A 13,187-nucleotide genomic window follows, 5' to 3' on the forward strand; every position below is an offset into this window, starting at 1 on the left:
TCAGGGGCAGCCAAAGGCCACTGTCTGATTAAGTGGTTTGTTCAGTTACTCAGTTTGTAAATGGATGTTGAGAAGATTGAACCCAGGTCCACAGGCTGAAGCTAATTACCATTTTCCCTTAACATTATGTGCTAAATTTCCAGACAGATGTTGTGCCATATTAGCTATAACATAATGAATATATTGTTCTCAGGATAGAAGGAAAATCAATCTGTGATCCCTCCCCAGATGAGTACTTATGAAGGCAGTTAAGAGATACCTAGATGATATTGCATTGCCCTCTGCTGGTCATCAGGTATAACTGTATGATTCAGTGCACTTGGCCTTTTCAGGTAACTGTAAGATTAAGGGCATCTGCAACCCACTATGTTCTAAACACAGTATGAATAAACTCTTTTGCTGCTTGGGCTATATGGTACATATTAGCTCCATGGTGTAGCTATCCACCATCTAAAGTGATTCATCTTAAAGGATAAAGAAACAGGTAATGCTTTGTGCCTCCTTTTATGCTGCTCTTAAATTAATAATAACCACTATGTATTATCATCGTATTTCAGCCATTTCTGACTGCACTTTCTCATGGCTTGCCTCCTTCTATACTTCATTCAGGTTTGTAACTTATATAAGGAAACTTCATTATTTCCTTATTTCATCCCAGTGCTGAGCTTTAATTTTTTGACACTGTAATATATATCCTGTGGTCTACTATCCTCCCCATTTTACTTGTACTGTCTCCCTGTCACAAGTGCATAACTCTGGAATTTCAGTAGGTACCTATCTGAGGCTGGGTATCTGCTTTTTACTTCACTGAGTATTTTCATCAGAGTTGGCTAGTTCATATCCACCAACTTCTCTCTCGTTATCTTGGGTCCACTGTGTGGACATCTTAACATTGCCTTGTTAGCACCATGTAAGCATCCAGCCTGTAGGATGAATGCTGAATAACTTAAATCTCACTTTACCAAAGGATCTGTCTGGTGTTATATTATAAGCTGGAAAAATATTGTAATTTATTCAAGCATACCACTACTAAATTGTCATTACTTTAATAATTATTTTTTAAATGTATTGCATGTCTGGCTAGAGTGATAGAGGCTTATGTATTTAAAACCAGATGACTCCTTTTCAGATCACACAGATAGCAAAAAAAAAAAAAAAAAAACACTTTAGTACTTTTCTGAGACTTGCAATGCAATGGAAAATGTATGCAGTAAAACATATCATAACAAGGTATGTGTACAATAATTATGGCAATCCTACAGCCTGAGGCATGAGGTGCTTGCATTGCATACCTTTTACACATGTGCACGTGTGGGCTCTTATCATAGCATGCATCCCAAGTTAAATTACTGCATTTTATATGGCCAGTATAATTTAAAAGACACTATGGTACATGGACTGTATACTGTTCATATTGTAAAGTATTTAATTAAATACCAACTATGGCTTATAAGAATCTGCTGTTTAAGGAAACAATGGCTTGCATTTAATACATATACAGTTGCGACCTGGGTTATTATAGGGAACTTAAAATGACTACTGTTTCACTGACCAGTTATTAAATGTATACACATTTATTTATTTATACATTTGATAACAAAGTAAGTATTGTACATTATACTTTGTTTACCAGAATGTTCATATACAGTCTACGTAACTAATATGAATTAATCTGTTATTATTTGCATTTCTACTTTTTTTTGTGAAATGTTTTGCATTTCACCCAGAATAAATCTGACCTCGGTCAGTTTTGATCAGCACACTATCCCAGCAAACACATATAAATACATAAATACATACATACATAGAATAGTCCAAAGACCCTTTCTAGGCATGCCCTGAGCCAGAAAGTGAATAACAACTTGAACCGATGATATAATAACAAAGAAATATTAATCACTTATACAATAACAAGGGTATATGCAATATTACATCATAAGAAATATTCTGTTGTACTGAAAATATTGTTATAAAATAATACAGGTAATGTTAAACATTAGAAACTTTCAGCAAGTTTCTGGTTAACCTGTTTTAATACAGCTGCTTGCTCTTCCTTTTCTCATAAGTAATTAAGAATACAGTCTACTTACTTGATTCAAATTAGTCTCTTCAGTTTTCACCTCCAGGAAAACATTGTTATACATCACTGGGCTTGTCAATACTGCTCAGATCTTCAAACTGCTGTTATGTTCTTCTGTAAGCTGGTGTTCACCCAGTATTCGTTACATGTTCACAATAGCTAAGATCATTGTTGTGGCCTGAGATTAAGTTATGTAATTGCCATAGAAAGTAATTTTTCTATTGCTGGAACTGTAAAGATGGCAAGCTTCTTTAAACATTGGCTACCCTTGTGGAACAAATGATTGTTTATGATAAATAGTTAACATCACAAGCTGTTCATAATTAACTTTAATATTTCAATGGGGGGGGGGGGGGTTAAAAAATTTTTACATCATTACTTGTGCTGGTTAATTCAGACATTTACCTTCATGTGAAGTCTGAACAAGTAAATATCTGTTTGGAATATAAAAATTTAAAGCACTTATTCAGAGTACAAAAAACAATATCCTTGGCATCAGGGTGCATGCCAAATTCTTACTTTATAGTTTTATATTTAAACTAAAGTCAGTTTGCATTAGTATAATTGTAATTTAGTAGATGTGCAGCTGTTATACCTTCTTGCAGGCCATGATGATAAGCTATAAAGTTCATTTCAAAGAATTAGGTTGTTGACTACATTATGTATGCTTAAAAGATGATAGAGGGGATAGAAATATATATAAAGTTGAAAGATAAATAATAAAGCATTTGAGCTCTGTGGTATATTTTTTGAAACATTGCCATTTGTTGGCTCACTATATTACATTTATTGATGATCCTCTAACAACTGGAAGGGAGACTTAGCAAATGTCAAATGAAAAATATAATAAAACTGGATGAGCATCATAGCATTTATTTATTTATTTATTTACATTTGTTTACTGGGAAGGCCTTGCTGGGCATGGCCCCTTCTCAACAGAAGTATGGGGATGAATGCTCCATTAATGTAGCAATTTTTTTTTGTTTTACTTCATTTACATGAAAAACAGAGTTCTACATCAAATATGATATTAATATTACTTTGTATAAACTATTTTATAATTTTTGTAGACTATAATGTGTCCTGTACAAGAAGGTTGGCATAATGGACAAGGTGCTTACCTCATGGACACAAGGTACTGGGTCTGATTCCTACCTTTGAGGCAAAATTGGTTAGGCTTAAAATGCCCCACAAGGGCAATTAGCCTAGTACATACTTATAAAGCTTAGGAGTGAGTTTGGCATAATGACTAAAGTCTTTAATGAGCAAATACAGGGTACTGGGTTTGGTTCTAGCCTCAAGTTATTGTCCATGCTTAAAATGTCCTTTCAGGGCAGTTAGCCTAATATTCAACTATGAACCTAAAAGGAAATCAAATAATAAAACAAGAACGCAATTGAAGAGTACACAAACCAACATTATTTTTGGAAAAATCACCACATGTAGTCGACAAAGGATCATTAGCTTTAGAAGTATTTTTTGTAAAACTGATACTAGTTATACATTTTTAGTTGCTTTACAACATTATGATCCTTTTAGAAAGGTCTGTATATTAGAAAAAGGATACAGATTTGCTTTCCTAGCAGAATATATTGATACATTTGGGCTGTTCTCAGAGCAAGATTTAAAGGATGCAATTTTTACAGCTGTCATCTAACTAAGATAGTAAGAATCATGTCATCAGCATAATGCAAATCATTCAGAAAAATATATGTGAATGAATGTTGCATGGGAATAACTATGTACAGAAAGTATAAAAAGACTTGAAGAAAAGAGAGCAAGTAAGCAACTTAACATATTGGAGTATAAAATATCAGAAACAGCAATAACAATTCAGTCATATGTGAAATAGTATTGCAGTTAGTAAATAAAGGACTAATATGGCATATGTAAAAAAAACTTATGAGTGCAGGCCAAAGAACCCCTGTCAAATATATAAAGTCAACATATATAGTTTATACGCCAGTAAGTTTTGAAATGGTGTCACAACCCACATTTATCAAAAGGCTTTATCTAATTATTAATTTTGCATGCAGCTAACTCCGGTCTGTACAAAAGATTCATAATACCAGGTAATATTTGAACTTTAGGAGCATCAGTTTGTTTTCTAAGAAAACTTAATTTTCTTTTTAAAGAAAATCAGGTCCGTTGCTATTAAGTCAAGGTATGAACACTGTCAGAATCATCCAGAATGTCTAGCCTGACAAATGCCTCAGGTAGGCTCAAGTGCATATAATAAAAAACACTTAACACCATCAGATGCAAAGTTGAGGGACAGGACCGGGCCAATATGTGCATAATAGTCGCCCAGAAACTCATCTTTTCAAGCCATACTCTCCATAAAAAAATTATAAAAATATGGCCATGTCTGTATGGAATCATAAAAACATGATGTACATACACTTAACTAAATGATTTCTGAAAGGGAGAGAAAAATACCCAGGAATTGACTATAGTGTTTGCTGTATACTGAACCTAATGTATATTTAGAATGTTTAACCACTGGAGAGCAGCCTCTGGTCTAATGCAGTTAGTGTTGATTGTATAGATCCATGATTATATGGGTTTTAAATATATAAAATACGGTTTACATTCATATGGTCGAGCTCACATTGCACAACCATACATATTACTGACTTTTCTCCGTGAATCCCATAATGCTGAATGGTCAGAAAGTCATAAAAACACCAAATTCGACATTTCCGACCACTCTACATCCTAAAATGCGTACTAACACGGGGACGGGATTTTGCGATTCGTAACACTTGCAATCACATTTTTGAGATGTTGCTGCACTCCTTTCAGCCATACCCACTCAACCATCCACCAGCTGATCATATGCATGTACACCTAAAATACTAAGTGGAGCAAGGTAGAAGTGACTGGCAATGGAAGAAACCTTTTATGCATGTTTGATGTGAACTGGAGTTCACTGTGAAAGTGGATTGTGATAAAAAGATTGTAGACGGGAACTGAAAGGTCTAATTATATAAGTGTCTAGAAAGTCACTCCATCTCCTTGCTCTAGACAGACTCTAATTACAGAAAGAGTTTTCTAAGCTGCCTGGGGAAAACTTGAGCATTATTGATTGTAATTAACAGAATTAGAAAGAGCTAACTGCCCTGGATTTAGGTGCTGAGTAAATTATTTTTAACTTGTGTAGATAAGGAGTGCCTTTAAGGTATGGAATAAATTGTTTAACCTTTTAGAAAAACACTAAGTGTTTTTCCTATGTATATTCATTTTTGTTGTGGACATTGTATATAGTTTATTTTGTTCTATTCCTGTTATTACATTATTAAATTATTGTTTTATAAAATGAATACATTTTTGAGAAAAAAAAAAATGCCTTTAAGGTCACTGAATGAAGATTAACTATTTTGCATGATGCTTCTGACTGTAATTATTCAGTTTTATGTTCCAGTATATTGATCTAGAGAAACTTCTAGACAGTTTGATGTTCCTGTAGGTATGCAGGTCCAGAAGACTTAACCCCCCTCATTCATTACTCCAAATTATGTTTAAAATGCTACTGAACAAGGCCAAAAGGATAATTTTCACCTTAGCATGTTAGAGGTAAGTGCTGGACAGTTTAGTGGACAAGTAATGTTGGTGTGTGTGTGTGTGTGTGTGTGTGTGTGTGTGTGTGTGTGTGTGTGTGTGTGTGTGTGTGTGTGTGTGTCTGTCTGTCTGTGGGTAGTATTTGCATGAATGTGTGAGTGTGTGTCCCCTACACTAACAAGCAAATACTGGAACATTGCAGGGGAACACTAGACACCAGGGATATTCCCATTATATCATGCCTTAAGGACACTTAAAATAGAACAACATTTTTAAGCAGGAAAGATGTGAGGAAGGGGAAACGCTAGGCACCAGTGTTGCTCTCTTTATTTCATGCCTTAAAGGCACTTGCAAAATTTCAAACCCTTATCTTCAGTAGAAACTTTGCTCTTTGTGCCACCACTGTACACCAGGGATAATCCTCACATGTTATCTTAGTTTTAAAAAAAGTTAAAGTAAAATGGAGGGAGAAAATGTTCAAACTCTGCACAAGCAGGAGCATTAGCCCTTTACATTAACCCATGAGTTAGTGTTAAAGGGTGTTTTCTACGTAATGAGAAATATGATGCACTGTTTGTTAATATTCACTAATTATACTGGTCAGCAGCAGGAGCTGCTTGTAAAATCAGGGACTCTTGACAGGGATTGGGGTGCATCCAGATGGGGAGTCTTTAGGACAAAGCTGGGAAGAACACCAGGCAACACCAAGGAGAAATTATTTCTTAGACTCACATACAAAGTTAATTGAGTAAAGCTATGCCCTTTGTAAACAGTAATAAGAGTGAAACTGATGCCTAGCATTATTGATTGACTGTAATCATCCTTGATATAAGAGGAGCAGTTGTAAATAAGGGGATACATCAGGGGCATTATGTCAACTCGGGTACAGGTAAGAGGTATGTCAGTATGTGTGCTTGTGAGTGTTTGTGTGTGTGTCGTGCACATGTGTGCATGTGTGGGCATGCACATGCACGTTTAAATGTGGGCATGTATATGGGAGAATGAATGAGAGAGGGTGCCTCTACTAATGTAATGCATGGGATGTCAGTGCTGGGTACCACAGGAAAGTGCTGATTTGCACTAGTAGTAGTTAAGGGCAATGCAGAGATATACAAATTAGCTGATAATGAAATATTTCCTCATTGTGGCTGTCATATCCCTGAATTGCAATTTCCTGCATTCCATAAACAGTCCCTTTGGGACACACCACTTATTGCCAGGGGTGGTATTTTTTCTGATTCCCTGGGAAAATGTGTCATTTAGGGGAACTTTAAGAAAAAGGGTCATCTGCATGCCTGCATGCCAACTGCTAATCTTAAAATAAGTGGATGTCATTCATTCCTGAACTGTTTAAATTTAATTAATGATGTGATCGTTTGTACTTAGCATGTTAGAGTAAATGTCTTTCAGAACAAATACTGTATTAGGGGAATACTTTCCAGTGCATGGTAAATGTTTCTATTACAACAGATATTGGTACAGAATTAATGGATAACAGATTTACTGGTATTGTTCTTTTAGCTTAATACTGGTTAAGAATTTTTAAAATGTCCATAAGAATATAAGTACAGAGATTGTGTGAGATAAACCAAGCAGTAGTTCATCATCAAAGAATGATATTTTACATACTTTGCCTGCCTCTGTAAATCTTACAGTGTTTCAGGCATTCTTAATCACCAGAGCAAATGGTTCTTAATTGGAGGGAAGTATCTGGGAAGTGTAAAGGAAAACCATGCCTGAAACAGTTGAGTAGCTAGCTCTATCTTGATAGATGCTGTGAAATGTTCCCTATGGTTAAAGCTATTTGATATAGGACATAAAATAATTAAGCTTTGCCTGGGGAAAGAACACTAACAACTGAAGTTTCATGTACTTGAATGTGAAACTTGTCACTTATTGGCATTCAAATAAACATGACTGACTGCCATAACCCTATGTTGATGCTTGGGGACAACAAGAATTTCAGTGTGAATAGGAGAAGTATATACTAATTTTGAGATTTTGGTATTTTTGATTATTCCCTCTGTTCTGAGGTATAGCACCCTCAGAATTAGTATATGTTAATAATAGATGAGTAGAGTCATAGCCCCCTTTACATTATGGGGTACAGAAGTGTGTACCCCTTCAGAAATACTTTAGAAGTATACATGAGACCTGCAATTTAACTTCAGCAGTGTCAAGACTCACAGTATTGGGTTTCACCCATCCAAGAGAGAGAATTTATGATTATTTTCATAAGAAATTAATGACTGACATTCAGATACAGCCTGGGAATTAAAACAATTTTCTACACTTTGCTGTATGCTTTTTCTGTACCCTTTCCTAAAAGTATAGACTTGGAAGCATTTGTTTAAATTAAGTTAAACAAATTTAAAAACTTTTTGATGTTGCCTTGAGCTTGCTGTTTACTGTAATGCTGAACAGAAGCTTACTGTATTATACACAGAAAATGTCAGTTAACTTCAGACTTATTTGTACGGGCTATTTGATAAGACTTTGTGAATCTAATAGGTTCAGTAATATACCACATGATGTTACACAAAATGTAGTAGGTTAGATTGTACACTGTTTGGCTTGTGCTTACAGGGTGAGGATAGCATTTTCATCAGCTCTTTTAAATTTAATACACTTTATATACCTCAGCAGATCCTGTTCTTTTGCATTATCACATATAATGTATTTCCTTGGTCGTGGCTCATCAGTGCCTTCCTTTCAGCTCCATTACACTTCCATATTGCACTACCAAATTGAGATGAGCACTGTCTGAAGGTACCTCAATGTACCTCCTAAGAATAAGGAGCTCCCCTTTTGTGGGATGTCTGCAGTGGACACTGGTAAGTATCCAGGTTGTTGCATGAACAGTAACATACAAATGAGGCAGACAATGGGATCAGTGCACCACTGGAAGGCTGAAAATAAACTAGGTGTGGCATGCACAGAACTGGAGCCATTTGAAAATCTGTCAGCCATTACTATGAGCCTGGGGATAACAGAACTATAAGTATAAATGTGGAGGAATGTTTATTCTGAGGCTGTAGTATAAAAGAGTATTCTCCTTGTTTTGAAGTATAACCATTTTGGAATTAGCATAAGTAAACAGGTTTGGGGCTCAACATCCACCATCAGACATGCAGTTCTACAAACAAATGCCTAAAATGTGTAGCAGTGAGTTTTATAATTCATTGTTTTTTTTTTTTAATCATGGTTTTATTTTTGAAGTATCATGGCTGGCAGTATCAGATCTCTTTCTTCTAGAAGGAAGCCACATGGAATTAGACCTCAACCATTTTCTAATGTTACAGTTATAGTGACTAACCATTTTCTAATGTTACTGTTAGTGACTAACCATTTTCTAATGCTACTGCTACAGTGACTAACCATTTTCTAATGTTACTGTTACAGTGAATAACCATTTTCTAATGTTACAGTGACTAAGCATTTTCTAATGTTACTGTTATTAACCATGTTCTAATGTTACTGTTACAGTGACTAAGCATTTTCTAATGTTACTGTTATTAACCATGTTCTAATGTTACTGTTACAGTGACTAAGCATTTTCTAACGTTACTGTTATTAACCATTTTCTAACGTTACTGTTACAGTGACTATGCATTTTTGAATGTTACTGTTACAGTAACTAAATATTTTCTAACATTACTGTTACAGTGACTAACCATTTTCTAATGTTACTGTTACAGTGACTAAGCATTTTTGAATGTTACTGTTACAGTGACTAAACATTTTCTAACATTACTGTTACAGTGACTAACCATTTTCTAATGTTATTGTTACAGTGATTAAGTATTTTCTAATGTTACTGTTAAAGTGACTAAAATTAATGTTACTGTTAACTATTTTCTAACGTTACTGTTACAGTTCATAGGTTCATAGGTAGGTACTAGGCTATCTGCCCGAGGGCATTTATAAGCCTAGCCAGAGTGTGTCAGCTTTTGCCGCCCCATTAATTAATTAATTAATTAATTAATTAATTAATTAATTAACTGAGCCTCTGTCAAGAAGAGCCAATGAAGTGATCCCAGGAGTGTATTTTCTGTTACCCATCCACTCGTCAAGGTTTCTCTTGAAGAGTGTTAGTGAGGGGCTCTGCCTAATGTAGTTAGGAATTTTGTTTCAAAGCGTGGGGAGTCTCTGTGACAGGAATCTATCCCTCCAGCATGTTCTATTTATTGTTGTGGTGAGGTTTAGCTCACTAGAGTGAGTGGCTGGCAGTGACTTGGATTTCTTTAGGTGGAGCATGTCCATCAATTCTTAGTTGGACATGGCTTTGTAAGTCAGGCAGAGATCACCTCTGAGTAAGCGATATGCCACTGAGTACAGCCTGAGTTTTTCCAGTCGGGCTGCATAGGACATATGTTTGAGGCCAGTAATCCTCTTGGTGAGGCACTTTTGTGGTCTTTCCAGCTGCTGGAAGTGTCTTGTGAGGTACATCCCAAATGGGGCACTGTACTCTATGATGGGTCTGATGAGTGATGAGTAGAGGGGCACTATAACTCTTAATTTCTAGATGCGAACCCTTTAGTAATTAGATGGGCTACATAGAAGGATTTCCAAACTACTTTGGCAATATTATTGTCAAAGGAGAGATTACTATCTACCTGGGTCCCCAGATCTCTTATTACCTCTTCTGCATTAAGGGAGCTGCCACCTATGTGGTAATTCATGGGTGTTTTGTTTTTCCCAAATGGGATGACTCTGCATTTTTTGGCATTTAGCTTGAGACCATGACTTTGACACCAGGTGTCCTTCTCAGTAAGGCCCTTTTGGAGAATGTCCGTGTCAGCCAGAGAGTCAATTATGGCTTCCAGTTTGCAGTCATCGGCAAACTTGGTTAGCCATAATCATCCTGTGTTTGCCTGTACTTCTGAGAAGTATATGAACAGTAGAGGTCCCAGGAGCGAGCCTTGTGGGACACCACTTGTGACTGGTTTAGAGTCGGACCTGGAGCCTGCTATTCTTACAGTGTGAGTTCTGTCTGTAAGCCAGTTGGCAACCCATCTCATGATGTAGGGGTTTATGTTCAGGCTGGTGAGTATTTCTATAATTCCCGAGTGGGGAATGGGATCTAAAGCCTTGGCGAGGTCAAGGTAGGCTGTGTGAACCACCTTCCCCTCATCTATGGCCTTGGTGACTGTCTCGAAGAAGTCAACCAGGTTTAGTAGGCATGATCTGCCCTTAACAAAGCCGAACTGGGTCAGGTCAAGTGTTTGGAAGTTCCCAATGTCTTTGTTAATGAGTTCCATGATGATGCGCTCCATAGCCTTGCAGACCAGGCTAGTCAGGCTTATGGGGCGATAGTTACCAGGGTCAGTTGTGGCCCCTCCTTTGTGGAATGGAATAACTGTTGCTGTGCACCATTCTATGGGCAACCTCAGCCTGTGGAGAGGCTGAGGTTGAACAGTGTGTTTAGGTGAGGGGTTAGTTCGTTCTGTAGTTCATGCAAGACGCAGCCTGGGACACCATCTGGCCCCATTGATGCTGTGCTTTTGGCTTTTGAAAGGGCTATTTTCACCTGTGCGTCTGTGATTTCTGGGACACTACACTTTTCCAGTATTGTTGTGGGCCCTTTTGGGGGTGAGAAGGGCTGAAGTTTGCACTGAATTTATCTGCCAGGATGTTGGCAATATCAGTAGGTTCAGTATATTTTGTGCTATTTTGCACTAGCTCAGAGCATATCTGTGAGTTGCCACTTAGATTCTTGACATAGCTAAAGAAGGCTTTGTGGTTATCTTTCGAATCCTTGGCTGTTTTTCTTTTGAAGTTAGGCTTGGATGATTTTATGAAGGACCTTAGTTTCTTACTGATACTGATCAGAGATGTCTTTCCTTCTTGGGATTTGCTTTTTTCTGAACTAGTTTCCTCCTTCTATTATATAGCCTGTTTATGGCAGGGGTCCACCAGACTGGTTTCCTTCTCTTAGGGGAGTGAGTCTTGGTTTTGTTAGGGATGGCATGATCCATGCATCCTTGAAGGTGCTCATAGAGTGCATTTGTAAAGGTTCCTGCATCTTGGACACTGTTATCCTTTAACGTGGGGGCTGTGTAACTTACCACCTCTGTCTTAAGTAAGGTGAAGTTTGCTATAGAAAAGTTTTTCACTGGGGTTTCCTTGGTTGGAGGTGGTGTGTGGTGTGGACATCCAGAGTGATTAGTTTATGGTCTGATCTAACCAGTGACAGGTTGACCTCCGGTGCAGAATGCCTGTTGCCCATGTTGGTGATGACCAGGTTCAATGTGTTTTCACCTCTGGTAGGGGAGTTTACCAGCTGATCCAGAGCATTTGAGTCGATAAATTCCAGGAAGCGCTGGACCTGGGAGTTTGTACTTGAATAGTTTTCCCAGTTAACGGTAGGGTAATTGAAATTGCCCAATATCAGGGTGTTCGGTAGGACCTTCATGTTTTCCAGTGTCTCCAGAAAGGTGGAGTGGTGGTCCTGGGTCATGGAGGGTGATCCGTAGCAGGCCACAATTTGCATTGCCGATTTGCCCGATGTTAGTTGCACATGGATAATCTCAGAGGTATCATGCTGCACCACAAACCTGGAGGTGTAGGTATCCTTGATGAATATGGATACACCCTCTCCATTTTGTGTTTCAGCCCATGTTCTGTGGCGAAAATGTGTGGTATGAGTTGTAGCCCGGTAGTGCTGGGGTGCTCTGTGGAGCCTTGAACCAGGTTTCAGTTACTGCACAGATGTTGACATTCTCCATACTGAGGAGTGCTTCGAGCATGTGCATTTTGAGATTTAAACTCCCGGCGTTGAGTAGCATAACCCTCGTTTTTTTATTTGTGCAGTTTACTGTGGTGGGTTTGACTTTTGAGTCTTGCCTAAAAAGGCACTTTGGGGGCAGCAAGAGCCTTGGCCAGTATTCAAAAGTCTAGGGGTGAGAGGTGCAAGCTGTCTCTTGCGAAGCAATGAGGCTTGTCGAGCATGTCGTCCCAGGCTGATAGACACTGGATCCCCTTTGAATGACACCAGAAGCTTAGCCAATAGTTGAAATTGAGCATGTTTTCTTTATACTGCGGTATGATTCTTGGTGAGGGCAGGATGCTACTCAGGGTCAGGGTCATACCTGCCCGGGCTACATGATCAGAGAGCTCTTCCATGTCTCTTTTCATGTAGTCCAGGGAGATAAGTCTTAGGTCATTCACACCAACATGAACAATGACAGAGTCATATTTGTACTTATTCTGGAGTGACATGAGTGCTTGTGTTATGTGGGGGATTCTGGCTCCCGACAGGCAGCTAACAGTAACCTTCTTGTCTAGCCTAGTGAGTGGGACATCAGTGACTAAGCATTTTCTAATGTTACTGTTATAAACTATTTTCTAATGTTACTGTTACAGTGGCTAAGCATTTTTGAATGCTACTGTTACAGTGACTAATCATTTTATAGCAATACTGTTACAGTGACCAACAATTTTCTAATGTTACTGTCATTAACCATTTTCTGTTACTGTTACAGTGACTAAGCATTTTCTAACATTACTGTTATTAACCATTTTTTAATGTAAGTGTTATAGTGAC

At 37.7% G+C, this 13,187-nt stretch overlaps 1 protein-coding gene across 1 annotated transcript in view; it reads right to left on the reverse strand.

Moving 5' to 3' along the window:
* SEZ6L (seizure related 6 homolog like) overlaps window positions 1-13,187 on the reverse strand; it is a 3,056,071-nt gene that overhangs the window by 647,299 nt on the left and 2,395,585 nt on the right. The gene's annotated exons all lie outside the window — the stretch shown is intronic.

The sequence above is a fragment of the Protopterus annectens genome, chromosome 4.part0 (genome assembly GCF_019279795.1).
Source record: "Protopterus annectens isolate FY-2018-M chromosome 4.part0, PAN1.0, whole genome shotgun sequence".
In the NCBI taxonomy this organism is placed as follows: domain Eukaryota; kingdom Metazoa; phylum Chordata; order Ceratodontiformes; family Protopteridae; genus Protopterus; species Protopterus annectens.